The sequence below is a fragment of the Metopolophium dirhodum genome, chromosome 5, assembly GCF_019925205.1.
Source record: "Metopolophium dirhodum isolate CAU chromosome 5, ASM1992520v1, whole genome shotgun sequence".
In the NCBI taxonomy this organism is placed as follows: Eukaryota; Metazoa; Arthropoda; class Insecta; order Hemiptera; family Aphididae; genus Metopolophium; species Metopolophium dirhodum.
Window position 1 is genome coordinate 4,978,431 of NC_083564.1, and position 19,492 is coordinate 4,997,922.

The 19,492-nt window shown below is 25.7% G+C and overlaps 5 long non-coding RNA genes across 5 annotated transcripts; 2 read left to right on the plus strand and 3 right to left on the minus strand.

Annotated features, from left to right (window-relative positions):
* Nucleotides 1-297: 297 nt before the first annotated feature.
* Nucleotides 298-3,155, minus strand: LOC132945794 (uncharacterized). Its single transcript, XR_009664599.1, has 3 exons — nt 3,081-3,155; nt 2,866-3,014; nt 298-424 (listed from the first exon to the last, which is right to left on the minus strand). It is a non-coding gene; the product is annotated as an uncharacterized LOC132945794 (long non-coding RNA).
* A 2,793-nt stretch (nt 3,156-5,948) lies between these two features.
* LOC132945326 (uncharacterized) lies at nt 5,949-7,499 on the plus strand. Its single transcript, XR_009664546.1, has 3 exons — nt 5,949-6,005; nt 6,107-6,254; nt 7,370-7,499. It is a non-coding gene; the product is annotated as an uncharacterized LOC132945326 (long non-coding RNA).
* Nucleotides 7,500-9,988: 2,489 nt separating this feature from the next.
* LOC132945960 (uncharacterized) lies at nt 9,989-10,946 on the minus strand. The gene is made up of 3 exons (XR_009664621.1): nt 10,932-10,946; nt 10,707-10,854; nt 9,989-10,122 (listed from the first exon to the last, which is right to left on the minus strand). It is a non-coding gene; the product is annotated as an uncharacterized LOC132945960 (long non-coding RNA).
* A 2,109-nt stretch (nt 10,947-13,055) lies between these two features.
* On the plus strand, nt 13,056-14,368 carry LOC132944074 (uncharacterized). The gene is made up of 3 exons (XR_009664413.1): nt 13,056-13,174; nt 13,270-13,423; nt 14,240-14,368. It is a non-coding gene; the product is annotated as an uncharacterized LOC132944074 (long non-coding RNA).
* A 3,256-nt stretch (nt 14,369-17,624) lies between these two features.
* On the minus strand, nt 17,625-19,111 carry LOC132945349 (uncharacterized). The gene is made up of 3 exons (XR_009664552.1): nt 18,991-19,111; nt 18,765-18,912; nt 17,625-17,756 (listed from the first exon to the last, which is right to left on the minus strand). It is a non-coding gene; the product is annotated as an uncharacterized LOC132945349 (long non-coding RNA).
* Nucleotides 19,112-19,492: the final 381 nt, after the last annotated feature.

The following is a 19,492-nucleotide window of genomic DNA, read 5'->3' on the forward strand; positions in this document are numbered from 1 at the left end:
CTATAAATTTGTCAATAAATCTATAAAACCTTTTTGAATGACTAATTATATTATTATAATAATCGACCTTTAATGATATTTAAATATAATATCGTATTAGACATTATCAATTATGTTATTACTGGTACTTGCTACACAAGATTCATGATCATATTAACATAATACAAATTTATAATATGTTTCTTAAATATGATGTGATATGAATAATATATGGTACATGGCACCACCTCGTGACTAAATAATCACGGATATGATAATAATGGACAATGGAAGAGATAAAAAAAGCACACCAAAAAATTATGTTCATCGGAAACGACTGATTTATTTTGCGGTGTCAATACTGATATAAATTACATATTATTGTACTGTTTGGGCTATGGCATTTTTGAGCTTTGCAATGTATGGATTACATGAATTAACAGTTCTGAAACAAAACAAAAATACGATGTAAATCAAAATGACAAAATGTATATTTTAATGATAAAAGTCATTTAACATGAATTGTATCATATAATAGAGTAAATATAATAGTACGAGAACATACAATACTATAATGTTGCTACATATGAAGAAGAATTATTCGTATTCAAACATTTCAAACAGCTATTATCATGTTTAAAGCGCAATAAAAATACTAATAAAGGCACTAATATTTAATTATCTGTATATTAAAATATGTTGTTTTAGATTCTGAGTGAAACGATGAATGTATTGATTTTACAATGATGTGTGTTTTTTTTTTTATTTTTTTTTTTTTTTATTTTTTTTTTTTATTTTTTTTTTTATTTTTTTATTTTTGTGTCTGTGTACACGATAAGTAGTCGAAATAATGCTTCGATTTTCGACTTCAGTATCTTGTTCGATGGGAAAGTGAATATCGTTGGTGCATTGGGGAGGTCAAAATTTTAATTTCCCAGTAGTTTTCAAAAGCGATGTGAAAAACAAAAGAAAAATTAAGGAAAAACGGGAATTTTTACGCAAAATCGATTTTTAACAAAATCGATTTTGGTTATTGGTGTAACTCTAAAACAAATGACCGTAGATGCATGAAATTTTCACTGGTTGTTTATATTTGCATTTTCTATACACAATACAATTTTGAAAATATTTTGACTCTTTTTGAGCTGTTTACGGCCATTGTCAGTTTTCAATTTTTTTAGTTTTTTTTTCTATAAATATCAATAAAATTTTATCTGTTGAGTAAAAAAGCTTGAAAATTTAATAGAAGGCTCCTAGGTTATTGTTTCAAATGCAGATGAAAAAAATTAAAAATCCTTAGTCACAGTTTTTAATTATAAGCATTTAAAGTTCAAATTTTGACAAAATACGGAAAAATCACGAAAAATAGCAAATTATTTTGATGAGAATTCATAAAAATTTTTCTTTTTAAATCTAAGATTTTAAAATCTAATACAAGATTCCTCATAAGTTTGTCTAACTTTATCAAAAAAAAAATTTCTACAAGAAAGTCAAATTAAATTTTTATGAGCGTTTTAAATTCATATTTTTACAACATTAGATATTCACTCGATTTCTCATGTACCGATTTCCTTATTTTCTTGTAATTCAAAAACGAATAACTGTAGATACATGAAAATTTCACTGAATGTTTATATTAGCATTTCCTATACACCATACAATTTTGAAAATATTTTGACACTTTTTGAGCTGTTTACGGGCATTTTCAGTTTTCAATTTTTTTAGTTTTTTTTTCTATAAATATCAATAAAGTTTTATCTGTTGGGCCAAAAAGTGTAAAAATTTAATACAAGACTCCTGATATATTTTTACAATAGCAGTTGAAAAATATTGAAAATACATAGGCACAGTTTTTTTTTATAAGCATTTAAAGTTCAAATTTTGACAACATTTATCGAATTTATAATTTATTAATTATTTTGTAGTTAAAAATTAATAAATTTTTAACTTTTATGGCTAAGGATTGAAAATTTAAAACAAGGCTCCACGTAAATAGGTTATATATAAATTACTTTATTCACAATAATATCATTAAATATACTTGGTAAAATCATAGGCTGACTGACCGTTTTCGCTCAGAATCGTTTTTCTTATACAATGATATTATATCATTGAATTCAAATTTAACACCATCCATTACAGTGACCCACTTGTAACCTACCGTACAGCAGAGCGACATCCACTTATCCACCTTTTTTTAATTAACATCACCACTGAATTACTAACTACAAGGTACCCGCTGTACCTAAGTAGTAGCATAATATTATTGTAGAGTATAAATGAGTTTAATTGTGTAATAATACTACAGTAAATCATCCTAATAAGAATAATTGATAGTCAAACTTCTATTACCTATTATGTCACGTTATCAAGTCAACAAAACGTTTAAATTTAAAATTAATATTGTTCACAATATTATTGTTGATTTAATATTTTTTGAATAAAATAATGTACGTTCAAAGTTTTTTGTAATAATTTAGAATCACGTACCTAATTCATAATATTAACCCGATTAGTTGTACCATTAAACATAAAATATATATTATAATATAATATTGGTTTTATGTTATCTTAAGTTGAATTGATTGATATTGAAACGAGATTTTCGTATGAAATATGTTTTTAAATAGTTAATTTAATTATTTTTTTTTTCAACCATAATACAATGAAAAAAAAATAATAATAATAATCATGAAAATGTTTTTAGTCATTAAATTCATCAGATTAAAACTATAATTAAACTATACATAATATTATGTTTATAGTTGGTATAATTAATGTATTGTTGTGATTATATTTTCAAACATATTATGAATTCTGATTATAAAATCTTTCATAATAATTTGGATTTAAAAATTGAATAAAATCTAAAATGTCCAAACTCACCATCAGTTGGCTGGTGGCTGGTGTGGCCTTGGCGACGGTCTTGATGGCTTTGGCAGATTGGACTTGTCCAACGACAACGATGTTCATGGATACCTTTTCAGCGCCCATTTTTTGATTTTTTGGTTGGTTTTTGAGGATTAAAGTGAAAACTGCAAGTGGGAAAAAAATAATTATTAATTTGAAATAAAACTATTACCGTCCTTATTTGTACTCACCAAAGAATTAATCTGTAAAAAAATATGTGTTATGCCGGAATCAAGATCTGGGACGCATTTATATACACTACCGCCGAGTGGTTTAAAGTGGGGCGGTGGCGTGGCGTGATCATCATAATATTTATACAATTTTTTGTTTACAAATTATGATGTACAGATCAAACCATGAATATCATGCATAGCTTTCAAAATTCACAGAAACTGTCAAATTAAACATTTTTAATTTCAAATGTAGTTCCGCTATGGTGAATATTTATATAAATTATCATCAGGATTATTTCTCAAAGTAAATAATAAGCGAAATTCGTATATTGTAAACAACGCACGTACAAAATGAGATTAGTAAAACTTGTAAAAATAAGATTTTTAATTGTTTACGTTTTTACACGATATATTAATATAAATATATCTTTTATGTTCATTCACGTATTTGTAGACAATTAGCTATACCTATACGTACCTGCCAGGAATGATTATTGATCATATTATCTTTTCATTTAAATCGTTAAAAAAAAAAAAAATAACAATACCTAGGTACAATGTTAGCCAGAACCGTAATCCTATCCAATAACATTTTACGTATCTCAGGTTACTATAATAATATTAAACAAAAATACTTAAAACTATCCGATCTTAACAAATCTAAATTTGTGAGTACCTATTTACTATTAATTAGTGGTTTTCAAAAATCGATTTGAAATGGTCAGTGGAATACTATGAAATATAATATAATTTAATATTTTACTTGTTTATTATTATGCCTTACCAAATTGATTATTAATATAAACTTAATAATTTACAATTTAATTTGACTTGTTTTATTTTACTCGTTAAGTTTTGTATAGATCAATTTCGAACTTATTGCTAGGGCATTTGTGCGTGGAGTAAAATTATAATTTTTAATGTTGACGCATTGTAAATTATTAGAAATTAAAATATGGGTAAATGGGTACCACTCCGGTAGGTGCCTAAAGGGGTTACTGTAATGGATGTGTAAAATTTGAATTCAATGATATCAAATCAATGTATATGAATAACGACTATGAGCGATGACTGTCAGTAAATTTATATCACTAAGTATTTTTTATTCTATTATTGCTATTAAAGTAATTTGTTTTACTTTTAGCAATAACTTAAAGGTACAGTAGGTTGAATTAATTTTTGTCGAAAAAATTGCATTTGAAAATATCTTTGTGTGTATAAAAAAATATAATAATATACCGATTCACATTAAAAGTTTTAAGTACCAACAAATATTATTTATAAATTATACAACTAAATAACTAAAATCGTTATTCTTTTTTTAAAATATCTGATTTTGTCTAAATTTGAAATTAAAACGTCTATAAAAAAAATTGTGCTTATTTGTTTATGTTTTAGATATTTTAGTTACAATATAGACTAGGTACTTATCATAATTCTTGTTTTACATTTTAAAATTTTATCAATAAAATATAAACATTTAAATATTTTAATATTTTATACATTTTTTACTATAGAATAATTTACAAATGTTCGATTTTGATGAATTTAATACCTAATTAAATGCTCATAAAAATAACCTTATACATAAACTACCTTTAATAGTGTTTAACTGCTATTAAAAAACTTATGACGAAACTTGTATTACATTTTCAAGTCTTTTGTCTGAACAAAGAGTTATTTATCGACAGTAATTTATAAGAAAAACTTAAAAAGCAGGAAATTTCATATGGCTATAAACAGCTAAAAATTAGTCAAAATAATTTGGAAAATGTTCTGACGCATAGAAAATTATTATATAAATATATAGTGAAAGTTTTAAGGACGGTTATTAGTTTTCGAGTTACACCAAACAAATCATATCAATTTTGTCTAAAACTTTCTCGACGCTTGAAAACTATTGGGGATTATCAATTTTGACCATTTTAGTGTACCAAATAGATTCAATTTTCCACCTCTAGAAAAGTTACTGAAGTTGAAAATCGAAGCATTATTTTGACTACTTATCATGGATACAGACATAAAAAAACAAATACTAGTGTAAAATCAATACATCCATTGCTCCACTCAGAATCTAAAAACTATGTTCTTAATAATATAAAATATAAAATTATGGGTGGTGTTTAAAATAGGAAGTTCATATGAGCACAAATTATAATTTAAATAGTATAAATATCTAAGTTTTTGTAAAGTTGATGTTTAAATAGAAGCATTGATTTTAAATACTAGTATTTAATATAATGATTGATACAAGATACTTAAACTTAAACTTCATAAATAAATAATTGAATAAATTAATCAGAGAAAGAAAAAATGAGGTGAACATGGTTGGTAAATTACCCTGAATAAGTATTTCGAAAATTCAATAAAATAAATAAATGTTCAAAGAACAATAAACTGAGTAGTCATAGGACTTAAGTACAGTCATAATAATCGTAAAAATAGAAATTTATTCCATTACTAAAGTGATATAATACATTCATGTTTTGTAATGTGGCTTAATAAGTATTGATTGTTAGTGGACTCTTTTGTTAAGGAAACTATGCTTTAATAGTTCAAAAGATATTTCTATGATGCAAGTCAAATTCATATGTCTGCCGTAGATTTAACCAAAATTGGAAAATAAGAAAATCTCATAGGTAATGATCAATATTTATCAACCATTTAGTAGAATAACATAATTTAAATGGACGGTTTTGTGGTCTTTATAGTTATATATTTTGTTTCAATCAAACATTACTCCGTGGACGTGTTTAAAGTAAAACAGTAAAATGTATTATCACGACATCGTCCGACGTACGATATCAGCTACACGAATCACTGTTAAGAGTTCTAATCATGCCATCACGCCACTCCACATTAAGCGAAAGTCCCCACTGTATAAAAGGACGTACTGATGCTTAGTTCCGACATAACGCAATTTTTGTGCAAATACAATCTTCAGTGAGTAATTTTACCCGACGGGGCTTAATATTTCTTTGACTTGATTTAATACGTCTTATTCATATTTTATATATATATATATTTTTTTTGTCTACTTGCAGTTTTCTATTTACTCCTCAAAAAACCAACCAAAAACCAAAAATGGGCGCTGAAAAAGTAACCATGAACATCGTCGTCGTCGGACAAGTCCAATCTGCCAAGGCCATCAAATCGGTTGCCAAAGCCACCCCAGCCACCAGCCAATTGATGGTGAGTTAATAATTCTTTGATTGTTTAAACATTTAGAATAATTATAGTGGGATGGCATTTTTTTTTCCGATTTGTGTTGTTATTAATTTGTTTTAATTTTATTTTATTGTACCTACGAAGACCGGTATATTTATTTCGTTTTGATGGATAAATTAAATAATTAATACAATTGATTTTTTTTTTTGCGTGCATCGTACAAATAAATTCAATTCATTGTTTTTATTACATGTATATTATTTTCAATAGGTACTTTATTGTTACTCTATTCGTCACATTTAATTAGGATCGGTGTTACATAAATAACTAACCTATGTATATAGATGGATAAATTAAATAATTTGCAATAATAATATTACATACAATTTAAACTATGCTTACTTAGTACTTATATCTTATTACAGGTTAATATATGGTACTAACTTTTGACTTAAAATGTTAAATTTGTTTGCGTATAAGAGATAATACGCTAAAACGGCTTTCTTAACTATGATTATTATTTTAATAATATTTTAAATAATTTTATATTTTTATGTAAATATTTTTAAAAATTGAAAAGAATTATTGTCACAGTTCAGATTGTTTTTTGATAATTTTTATATTATTTTATTTATAATAAATTCAAATCAAATTATTAAATATTTATTCATTTTATTTTTATATTTTATTAAAATCTGTTTATTGTTTAATTAATAACCAATATTAAATTATTTTAGAGTTCAACTATAACAAATTTTCATTTATTTTTATTTTTCAGTACAAAATGAAGTAGGCACCTACCTACTATACAGTTTTAATGATACTTAAATTATTTTTTTCTATTTGTACAATTAAATAAATTAAATTAAAATTATATGCCAAAGTTTAGGATAAATAGTTCTTAAAAACTATTTCTCAAAATTTAAAAGTATTTGAAATGTATTTCAAATACATTCTGAATCAATGTATTTTTTATCTGTATTTAAATATAATTTAAATAATTCTTTTTCAACACTGTAAAACTTCGTAAAGTTTAACGAATTTTGTAATCTTGTTAGAATTTATTATTTAATTCAACCAAGAAGCAAAATTATTTTTTAGTATATTGTATTAATCGACTATTTTTTGATTTGTTCCAGAACTGTTAATTCAAGTCCACATCAATCAACCTCAAAAATGCCATAGCCCAAACAGTACATAATTTTATAATTTATTTTTAATTATAATAATGTGTATTGACATTGCAAAATAAATCAGTCTCGTCCGTCAGTCAACTTGTTTATTATTTACTTGTTTCATTCTAAGTTCTCTTCATCGATTATGTGTCTCTGTTGCTATTTTAATAGAATCTCAAAAATATAATAGTGTGCAGGAATTCAAAATCTGTATACTAACTATAAATTTGGTACTTACACATTTCATAATTGTATCGTTTAACTACAATTATAGCACCTACCTAAGCTAAATTTAAGCATTTTCAACGCAATAATGGCTTTTATATGGCAATTTTTTTTAATTGTTTTTAGGACATTGGTTATAATAATTCAATAGTTATGGAGAAATAAAAATGTACATCTTTAATATTTACCTCTGCAGCATGTCTACCTATAAAAAAAACCATAATACTTTTTGTTAAAATGTAACCATGGAAACGAAAACCTTACGAAAAATCGTGTATTCAGTCCAAAAACAATTGTTGATACCGTTTTATTGCTACAGAGAATAATAAATATTTAAACAAAAGGTAGTAGGAGGCACATATCTATAATATAATAAAATATTTGCATGCTATTTGTATGCTTGCACGTATAATATTATACTATTATTATGGTGTAAAGATTCTTATGCTAATATTTGAACTTCCATATTTTTTTGCATATTTCTGAATAAATGCATATTTTATATTTATTAAAATTAGTAAAATTTAGTTCCAATTAAAGTTGTGATTTTTTTTAGCAATTAAGGTTTAATGCTTTTACCTGAACTAAGCTTATAAATTAATTAACCATCATCAAATCTACCTACTTAAAATAAATAATATAGTCAGGGCACAGATTTATTTCAACGATTTAGTTAATATATCGTAAGTAATATATAGCTTATCATAGTAAATATCAGATGTAAAAAAGTAAACACAAAAACATCTCAATTATTACATTTTGAACACTAATATTATTCTCAAAACTCTCTTATACTTGTATATATATTATAGACCAAATGTCTAATAATATTTTCTTACTTACAATCAAAAAATACATTCTAATCTAATAATAGGTAGGTATCAAGTTTAAATACCTCCACCTTAATTTTTTGTTTAAATTGACGCTTTAGAGTTCTTATGTGTTTATCAACAACAAAATGTTGTAAACGAGATAATAAATACTCAGCGAGCCCCAGAAATCTTTCTGATACCAAGACATATTAAAAAATAAATTGAATAATATAATATATTAATCATACAATACCGATTTATAATATACTATTATTAATTATTAAAATATTCCTCTTTTATATGCATATAAATATATATATGATGTTATTTCATCGAATTATTTTGCAAATGAAATGTTTTTCTTTTTACTATCAATAATAATTACCAATTATTAAACACATTTTCAAAAAAGTATAGTAGTACCTATACTCATTGTCAATAAATATGATTTAATATAATAAAATGTATTTAACACTTAATTATATAAGTAAAATCCTTGTACAAAATTGCAGGTTGTTTTTGTAATTTAAATTATTTTATTAAAATGCAGTTGCAATAATACAATTGTTTCGTTTAGTGTTCGTCCTTATTCTTTTCACACTAATTGTAATATTATAATATTTATTTGAAAAAAAAAACAAACTTAGGTTAATTGTATTATTAAAAACAGTTACTTATGTGAAATTACTAGGACATTGTATAGTGTAACTAGGTACCCATCATATTATGTTGAATGAATATTTTAATAAGTTCCAACCTAAATAGTAAATATATTATATCGTATGTTACCAATATTCCATTTTTCAAAGAAGAATAACACATTTAACCTCAAAATAAAACTCAAGCCAAAAAATAAATCTCAATTGAAAACAATGGTAAAAAAAAAACAAAATAATTATTACAAGAATTGTAATGCTTTATACGCTAAATATTACGTTTTATTCCACTTGACTATTTTAGTTTTATTCGACACTTACTTACAATATCCAACAAAATGTTGATCGCAACATTGCATATTAATATAATGTTTTCATTAATTGTAGAATTAAGAGTTCATTGATAACGATTCGTTATTGTTGTTCTACTTATATATTGTTATTAATAACAACACTCAAGAATTGTTCACTAAGGTCAATGACCGAATACTTCGAAAAGTAAATTCTCTGATTACTCCGACTACCTACGGCCAACAATTAATAATGGTTGAAGTGCTTAATATAATAATGTCAAAATGTTGTCATACTTAAGTAAAATCCACAATGACTACAAATGTATGTCAACAACCTATAAATCCTTTTTAAATGACAATCATAGTATTATAATAATCTACCTTTAATAGTATTTTATTATGATATCGGGTGATATTATCATGAATGTTATAACTGGTACTTGTTACACATATATTCATGATCATATTAACACGAACCAAAACTATAATAGATATTTAAAATAAATCATATTATTCATGATACCACGTCGTGATTGAAAAACCACGGATCTGTGTTTTGGACAGTGAAACAGGTAAAAATAAAAAAAAAATACACAGTTATATTATATTCATCGGAAATAACTGATTTATTTGGCGGTGTCAATACTGATATATGAATTACATATTATTGTACTGTTTGGGCTATGGCATTGTTGAGTTTTGAGATTTATGGAACACACGAATTAGCAGTTCTGAAACAAAAATAAAAATAAATATAAAAATAGATCATACATTTAATTTGGATTCAGACATTTCAAACAACTATTATTATGTTTTATATTGCAATAGCAAAAAAACATGACTTGAAAAAAAAAATAACAAGTCAATTAAAATTAATATATAATATTACAAATAATTTATCATTAATAGTATATTTTGTTAACAAATAAAGTGCCAAAAATATGATATCATGATATTCATATAAAATTGATTCATTTTACCATTGAATATATAAAAACTTATGACATATTTAACCAATAGTCGTATGTTATCTAAAGTTAAATATTCAATGGTAAAATACAAAATTTCAGTATGAAAATTGTTATTAAAAGTGTATGTTATTCTTTTCATTTGAATTTAATAAGTATTAATATAAGAAAAATAATAATAATAATCTTGAAAACATTTTCAGACCTTAAATTCAAACTAAAAACTTTAAATGTTTAAAAAAAAAATTTTCGCGATTATATTTCCAAACATATGAATTAAAAATTAAAATTTACAAGATAATCTACCAAACTGCATTTTAAAGTTATGTAAAGAGTTCTGTACTTACCACCAGTTGGCTAGTTGCTGGTGTGGCCTTGGCGACGGTCTTGATGGCCTTGGCAGATTGGACTTGTCCGACGACAACGATGTTCATGGATACCTTTTCAGCGCCCATTTTCGTTTTGTTGGTTGGTTTTTGAGGGTTAGAGTGAAAACTGAAAGTATAGAAAAAAAAATGTTTTATCTATTTGAAACAAATAGAAATGTATTAGTCGTATTGTTTCGTACTCACCAAAGAATATATCTGCACAAAAAAATGTGTTATGCCGGAATCGAGATCTCGGGCATCTTTATATACACTCCCGCTGACTGATTAAGTGGAAGGGGAAGGGGTGATAGCGTGATCGATCATTGCAGTAATAGGTATTGCGATAACTGTTTATTTAAAAATAATGACGCACATATTATGTTATCAAAATTCACAGAATTTGTAGAATTGACATTTTGTAAACTTCAAATGTAGTCTACCCTGGTACGTAATATAAACTATACTATAAGAACTATATATCAAAAAAAAAAAAAAAAATAATCGGATAATTAAATTGTACCCAACGCGTAGAACGGTAAAAAAAATATTAGTAGACTTTGTAAAAACACACAATTTTGAATCTTTTGCCACATATTTTTACATATTTTTACATTTTATTACGTCAGTTTGTGTGTCAATCTAATAATTTTATTTATTTGTATATAATATACCTATTTGGCTTATATTATTATCATATGTGTCTTTAAATCGTTGTTGGTATATACAGATTTATAACAACATATATAATTCATTTTTAAACTTTTACATACATAGCTACTGTTTACAACTTATAATAAATACCTAAAATTAGAGTTCACCTAACAACCAGTTTACAATTGATTTTTGATTTGAATTGATTTAACATTTTTATAAATTATGTCTGAAAAAGCCCTGAGTTAACGTCATTACCTAGGAAATATTTCTAAATGCATCATTGCCTGAAAATAATGGACATTCGCGTTATTTCCTAGTCAATATTGTACACTGTCTAATTTGATCTGAAATATCGTTATTGACTAGTCATAAACGTTCATTCTTTCATTTACGTCTTTGCCGGTAACATATTATATACTAAAACGTCAATTATGTCGATACGACATGTATATCATAGAACATGTCTGTCGTATCAAAATCTTTAGATATATTATGTAACCTTAATTTCACCCACAGAAATTTTTTGTATCCTACATAAGAAAATAACGAAAATACTAAAACAATCTGATATTAGTAAAAACCAATTTGTCATTATTTAGTGGTTTTCAAATGTCGATTTTAAGTGGGAAGAATATCTGTGGTTCGCGGTGTCAATGTTTAGACAATATTTTATCGCCACCTATATTAAAAACGGTAACGACTATTATAAAAGTGGTCCCAAAATGTGATCTATAAATAATCATCAAAAATAATTGGATTAAAATACAAACTTTATCGAATTTATATAATTAAAATTAATTAATATTAATTTATCGTGTAGCAACCAGATTTACGTATATTTGAATTGATGACATTTTTTTACTAGGAATAATAAGTCTTATAATTATATTTATATACAAAAATATTACATTCAATACCTAATAAAATACTTAGATTCCTATTTAGTTAAAGGACTTTCCAGTGGAGGGTATATACTGTATATATATACTATATATGAACTCCTCCCTCCACATTACCTCAATGATATAGGTAATTATGCATAGGTTCAAATTCTGATCTTCGAAATGTTTAATTAAACTTAACGATCAAATTTATAGACATTTATCATCAAAAAATCATGTTCTTAATTATGTAAGATACAAAATGGTGGTTCGAATTTAAAAAAGGGAGTTTGTGTCTACTCTTTAAATAGTATAAACATCTAAGTTTTTGGAAATTTAGTCTTTTAATTAATATAAGTAGATACCTGCTTAAAATAGGTACAAAAAAATCACAATTTTAACAACTTTATTATTAAACGATAAAATGCCAAGTATTTAATAAAACGTCGCATTAATAACCGAAATTATTTGCTAGAACAGTCACTACTCAATATTATTGTCATTGATTATAATATATTTATCAAGAATTTGGTATAATATATTATATCATATTTTAGAGTTGGATTTAAGCTGTCGTTTTCGTGATATAATATTATACTCGAAGACGTATTATTATGATTGTATATACGCAGTGATCGATCGGAACATATTATTATTATTATTGTCTTTTGGATTCAAAAAGTGACAATATCATCATATTATAGTTGTTACGATCTCGAAATCGTCTGGCGTACGATAACGCGAGGGACACTAAGCGCTCTATCGGCCAACGGGGAACAACCAACGACGAACACTTGTTACAATCACGCCACCACGCCGCTCCACGTTAAGCGAAAATCGCCAAAGTGTATAAAATAACGTGCCGGTGCTTCGTTCGGGCATAACGCAATTTTTGTGCAAATCCAAACTTCAGTGAGTATTTACCTGGCGGGACACAATATTTCTTTGACTCGGTTTAAATTATTCATTTTTTATATTTATTTTTTTTTTTTTTTGTCTACTTGCAGTTTTCACGTCTTCATTCCTCGAAAAACCAACCTGCAAAAACCAAAAATGGGCGCCGAAAAAGTAAACATGAACATCGTCGTCGTCGGACAAGTCCAATCTGCCAAGGCCGTCAAATCGGTCGCCAAAGCCACCCCAGCCACCAGCCAATTGATGGTGAGTTAATAACATTATAATATAACACGAGTTAGTCTATCCCGATCATTCAGTTGAACAATAAGCCAATATTGATGGCGAGTTTCATAATAATTGTTCAATGATTTGAATTTGAATTGAATGCGGGATGGTCTTTAATAATTCGTATTGTTGTTATGTTTCGATTTTATTTTCTTGTTGCATAGACCGATGTTTAATATTTATTTGGTTTTTGCAAGGTCGATGAATGAAATAATTAGTACAATAATATTATGCATCATAATTTTATTGGTTCACGTGTATCGTAAAATTAATATATAGTGTACAATATTTCAATGTTTTCGTATTAATAATATAAGTATATATCTTTTTTGAAAATGTTATTTTTTCATTATTTGTAAAATTACATGTAGGTCAATTCGATATTGCAGATAACCTTTATTTAAAAAAAAATATCAAAAAAATCCTGATGCAAAGTTAATCTATATTACAAATATACATTTTTTTCTCTGTTGGAATTTTCAAAATTGTCCAGAATACCTACATTAAAAATATTTTAGACGGACTAATTATTTGTCTTAAGAAATACAATTTTTTGATCCAGCTATATAATTAATTTTTTGTTCATACTACTGGCTATAATAGCACCTACTAACTTGTTATCTAAACAAATAAAAAATTTCTCATTTTTTTTTTTTTTAATTATAGTTAATAAAAAGCTTTAATAATTTTATTCAAAATCATGTTATCATGGTTTCTTATTTTATTTTACCAATATTCTTTACTTTCATACTATAGTGTATTGTGTTAACCGAATATTTTTTTGTTTTGTTCCAGAAATGTTAATACATGATGTTCACATCAATCTCAAACCGAAAAATGCCATAGCCCAAACAGTACAATAATATTATAATTTGTTCCTAATTATAAAAATGTGTATTGACATCTAAAAATAAATCAGTATCTTCCATCAATCTACTTGTTTATATTATTTATTTATGCCTTTCTAAGTTCTCCACATAGTTCATATGTTGCGGTAAGTGTGAAGTATTTCTTATACTTATTGCGCTATAATTGGTATGTACATATTTCAATAATTTAACCACAATTATACTAGCCAGCTTAAGTTATACATATACATTGTATATTAACGTGAAAATGGTTTTATATTTCCTCAATACTGTTGCAAAAATGTATATTTTCCTCAAAAATATGGACGTCGAGTGTATGACAAACATCCAGTATAAAAAAGTCGTGAATATTTATAACACTACAAGTAATATTTTATAACATATTATTCAAAATATGCATTGTTTACGTTTATTTCTAGGATAGGGACATGAGATTAATATCTGATAATAAATAATAATAATAGTTTAATGCAACAAAATTAGGCAAATTAGGTGTAAGACATCCACTTTTATCATAGTTTTCATCATATTTAAGTGGTCGCTCTCAACTAGTGAAGATCCACAACACCTTTTCAAAAACAATTAAATTCATATCGGGAGTTCCACAAGGCGTTCATTTATCTCCATTGCTTTTTATTTTGTTCATTAATTACCTAAATAAATGTTTTAAATCATGTAAGATTTTTGCTATTTGCAGACGATATGAAATTATACATGCCAATCCTTTCCCCCAATGATACGACTTCCCTACAACATGATTTGCATCTGTTTTCTTGTTGGTGCTCATTGAATGGCATGGCTTTGAATACCTCTAAATGTGTTTGCATTTCTTTTAACCGTTCTAAATCTCATATAAATTGTCAATATTTTATTAATGGTACGGCTCTCAACTCTGTCAATTAAGTTCGGGAACTCGGCATAATCCTATCAGCCGATTTGTCCTTTAATGCCCATTTTAATTCAATTTATGGTAAAAGTCTTCGTGTTTTAGGGTTCATTAAACGCACCAGCTCTAATTATTTCAATGATGCACTTTGTATGAATGTTTTGTACTATGCACTGGTAAGATCTTTGCTTGAATATAGATCGGTTTTGTGGAACACTCATCAATCTGGTTTAGTTAATAAATTACGAATGTTAATAAAAATACATAATTTTTTTTCTAAATAATATAAGACTTATAGAATATTATATACGTTTTAAAATGTGTAGATTTTAATGCTTAAATTTCAAAGAACTAAAGTTTAGTTTAAATTAATATTGTGATTTTTATTACAACAATACCTGTTCAATGATTTTACCATGAATTAAGCTAATGAATAAATACATTATCAATAATTAATCATAAATAGGTACCTACTTATGAATAATATAGATGCGTCCCAGATGCAATTTGTAATTTTTTTTAGTGTTCTTGATCAGTGAAATCTACGTGGTTAGTTCCATTTATGTGGTAGATACTGAAAAATGTATCGTACACTTTTTTTTGCTTTTTTTTTAGCAAGTTGTAGATGATTTTGAGTTTGTACATTTAAACAATTTTGCTTCTGAACGGAGCGATTATTGATTTAGCAATAATATGTTGTTTTAGTAAATTGGGGGTCAAAACTAAAATTGTCCAGTAGTTCTCAAAAGCATCAGGAAAAAAAAAACAAATTACGAAAAAATGGTAATTTTTACACGAAACCCGCAAACTAATTTGTAATAATACGATTTTTTTCATTTAGGTGTTTATTAATTATTTTGCAATAATTGCAACATTATAATACCCATATGAAAACAATTATATAGATCAACTCTATTAATAAAGAAAAGTATGTAAATATTTTAGAATTTTTTTTAGTTAACCATCACTCATGTTAAGATAACGAATATTTAAATACGTCCAAAACTGTATTATTTATTTATTTATTGATACCTAATAATAGATTATAAGCTTTATTACGGCTCAGTACAGTCCATACAGTGTAATACTTATTAGCTAATATTATTATATATAATTAATATATACAATTAATAATAATACAATATAAAATATGTTATTTTTGTCGATTCATGATGTAGAGCAATCATCATCATCATTGAATCATCATTGAAAAAATCAAAATGTCTTATTGAATTACTTGTAGTTTGTTAACATTCTGTTAATCAGACCAAAATTACTGTAACCAAAATAGATGCCTTATGTTAGGTACCAAATTTGTATGTTTCAAAGAAAAATAACACATTGTTAACCTTAGAATATAACTCAAGTTCAATCATCAATCTCAGTAGAAAACAATGTCCAAAGAAATTATTACAATAATAATGATTGGCATGATAACGAAAATCAAGATGCCATGTTTTTTCACATTTCAACACTGACTAACTTACTAAGTCTAATTAGCAAGATAATTTAGTTCATCGATCTCGATCCTGTAATATTATACGTAATAATAATTTAACCTATAGTTGAAGTCCTTCATAATATTACCTTTTAACATTTAGGTTACTTATACGAAGTGTTGGGAACAGATAACTAAAAAATTATCTAGATAAGATAAGATAATTTTAACAAAATATTATCTAGATAAAAATAAAGATAACATAAATGTAATTTATCTAGATAAAGATAAATACAACAATACATTTTTTGTATTTATTATAGAATTGAGCCTTTAAAATACAGTTCTACGAAGTTAATTTTAATTTATTTTTAAAATGGATTGGGAAATAAACCTTTACCTAATTAATTTTAATATGCTTATTACCTATGGCTATTAGAGAACGATGTATTGTGCAAGCCCGCATGCAGGTTCTCGTATTATCGTAATATTGTCGTTGGCAATAATAAAATGAAATATATTCTTCTAATTTTATGAATAATTTATATTATATTAGAATTTTAGTAACATTGGTTTTATAATTTTGCAGGGGCACTATAATATTTATCTAGATAAGCCCATTTTTTATCTAAGCTAAACATTAGATAAATCGTAACTATAATTATTTAGATACTTTAAAAGATAATTTTATCTAGATAATTCCCAACACTGCAGTTATACGCTATAATAGAAAAATTTAAAATTGTTATATTTATTACTATAGGCACTTTTTGTATGACTATATAATAATATTTCTACAACAAAATATTTAAATATGTTACTGTGTGATATATTTAAGTAATATTTGTGATCACGTGGTAACATAATACTAAGTATTATGAAAAATTATTTTAAATAAATTATATGACAGTACCTCGTAATTAAAATATTACAGAATGTTAATATGTACATCGGAACAGGTAATAATGAAAAAATAAGACCAAATAATTATATGTACATCGGAAATTACTGATTTATTTTTCGGTGTCAATACTAATATTATGAATTACATATTATTGTACTGTTTGGACTATGGCATTTTTGAGTTTTGCAATGCATGGACTACATGAATTAACAGTTCTGAAACAAAAAAAAAAATAAACAATTAGATTAAAATGGATATTAATAAAAATAATGTATGGTTTATCATGAGTTATAGGCTTATAGCTTATTTTAATATATAAGTGTACAAAATGCTATATGCAAAATACTACAGTATTGGTATCCATGAAGAAATTTCGTATGTACAAAGGTTTCAAATATAAATTAGGTGCATAATGTTATGTTGAAAAATATTCTAATATGTATAGCTAAAATATAGAGAAGTATAGAGAAAAAAAATTGTAAAAAGTTGTATTTATATGAAAACACAATCACTTGAATGATATTATGAATAATTGTCCAGAATATGTTTTGACACGACTATTTTGTCAAATATAACGATTGTTACCAATCAAAATATTGAAAAAATATTATTTTACAAGTCAAATTTCATATTTAGTTTCACAAGAAAAAATATTATACTAACTAGAATATTTATTGCACAAACACTACAAATCAAAACATGCAAATACAAGATGTATTGAACCCTATATTATAATCAATGGGCATTACCTCACCCAAGGTTAAAAACTTAAAATATTAAAGATTAGAAAATAAAAAACGACAGTCGTCAAAAAAAAAAAAACTGTTATTAAAATGTTTATATTATGTATTATTTTTTGGTCATCGTCTTTAGAGTATGTATAGCTAATATAAATTATAGAGTAATAATGTTTATAATATTTGTAAGATTTAAACGATAAATTGTATAGTAAGATTTTTATATAAAACAAATTATATATGTGGCGTATTGTTTTTATTTCCCCGAAAGTTATTTGAAACATAAAGGTATAATTTAAATTGAACAAAATCACCTATCTAACTTCATTTGAATGTTATGAAAAGACAGAATATGATTATTGTCTTTATAATTCAAAAGGGATTTTGGTAAAAAAAGATTGACATACCGAAGTAGTAAAAATACATATCAAACTGTATTTTAAAACTATAAAAATATATAGAGAGCATTTATAATAATATACTCACAATCAGTTGGCTGGTGGCTGGCGTGGCCTTGGCGACGGTCTTGATGGCCTTGGCAGATTGGACTTGTCCGACGACAACGATGTTCATGGATACCTTTTCAGCGCCCATTTTTGTTTTGTTGGTTGGTTTTTGAGGGTTAGAGTGAAAACTGAAAGTATAGAAAAAAAAAATGTTTTATCTATTTGAAACAAATAGAAATGTATTAGTCTTATTGTTTCGTACTCACCAAAGAATAGATCGGCACAAAAAGATGTGTTATGCCGGAATCGAGATCTCGGACGTCTTTATATACCTAGGTACACTACCGTTGGCCAGATTGGAGTGGGGCGGTGGCGTGATCGTGTTATTATTATCATTTTTATTATCGTCGATTTTATTTCGTTAGACAACGCTCATATTTTGTTGAAAACCATAATATTTTATCACACCATGTCGAATAATTATAAGTTTTTTTGACCGAGGTGTATAAAAAACAAAAAAATAATTCGGAAATCATCTAACGCACTTAATGCGTGTTCGTATATAAATATTAAATTTTATATAATATGAAATGTGATTGTTTTAAATCACATACATTTGAGTTGCACTCATTTCGTCGCTAAGCATTGACTAATGACTACGCTTACGGACAATTTTTTTTACTTTGTTTGAAAATCAAATTTCAAACTAGTAGTTGATTAGTTCTAACTTTCTAAGTACATAATATTAATAATTAAAGTTTAGACGAG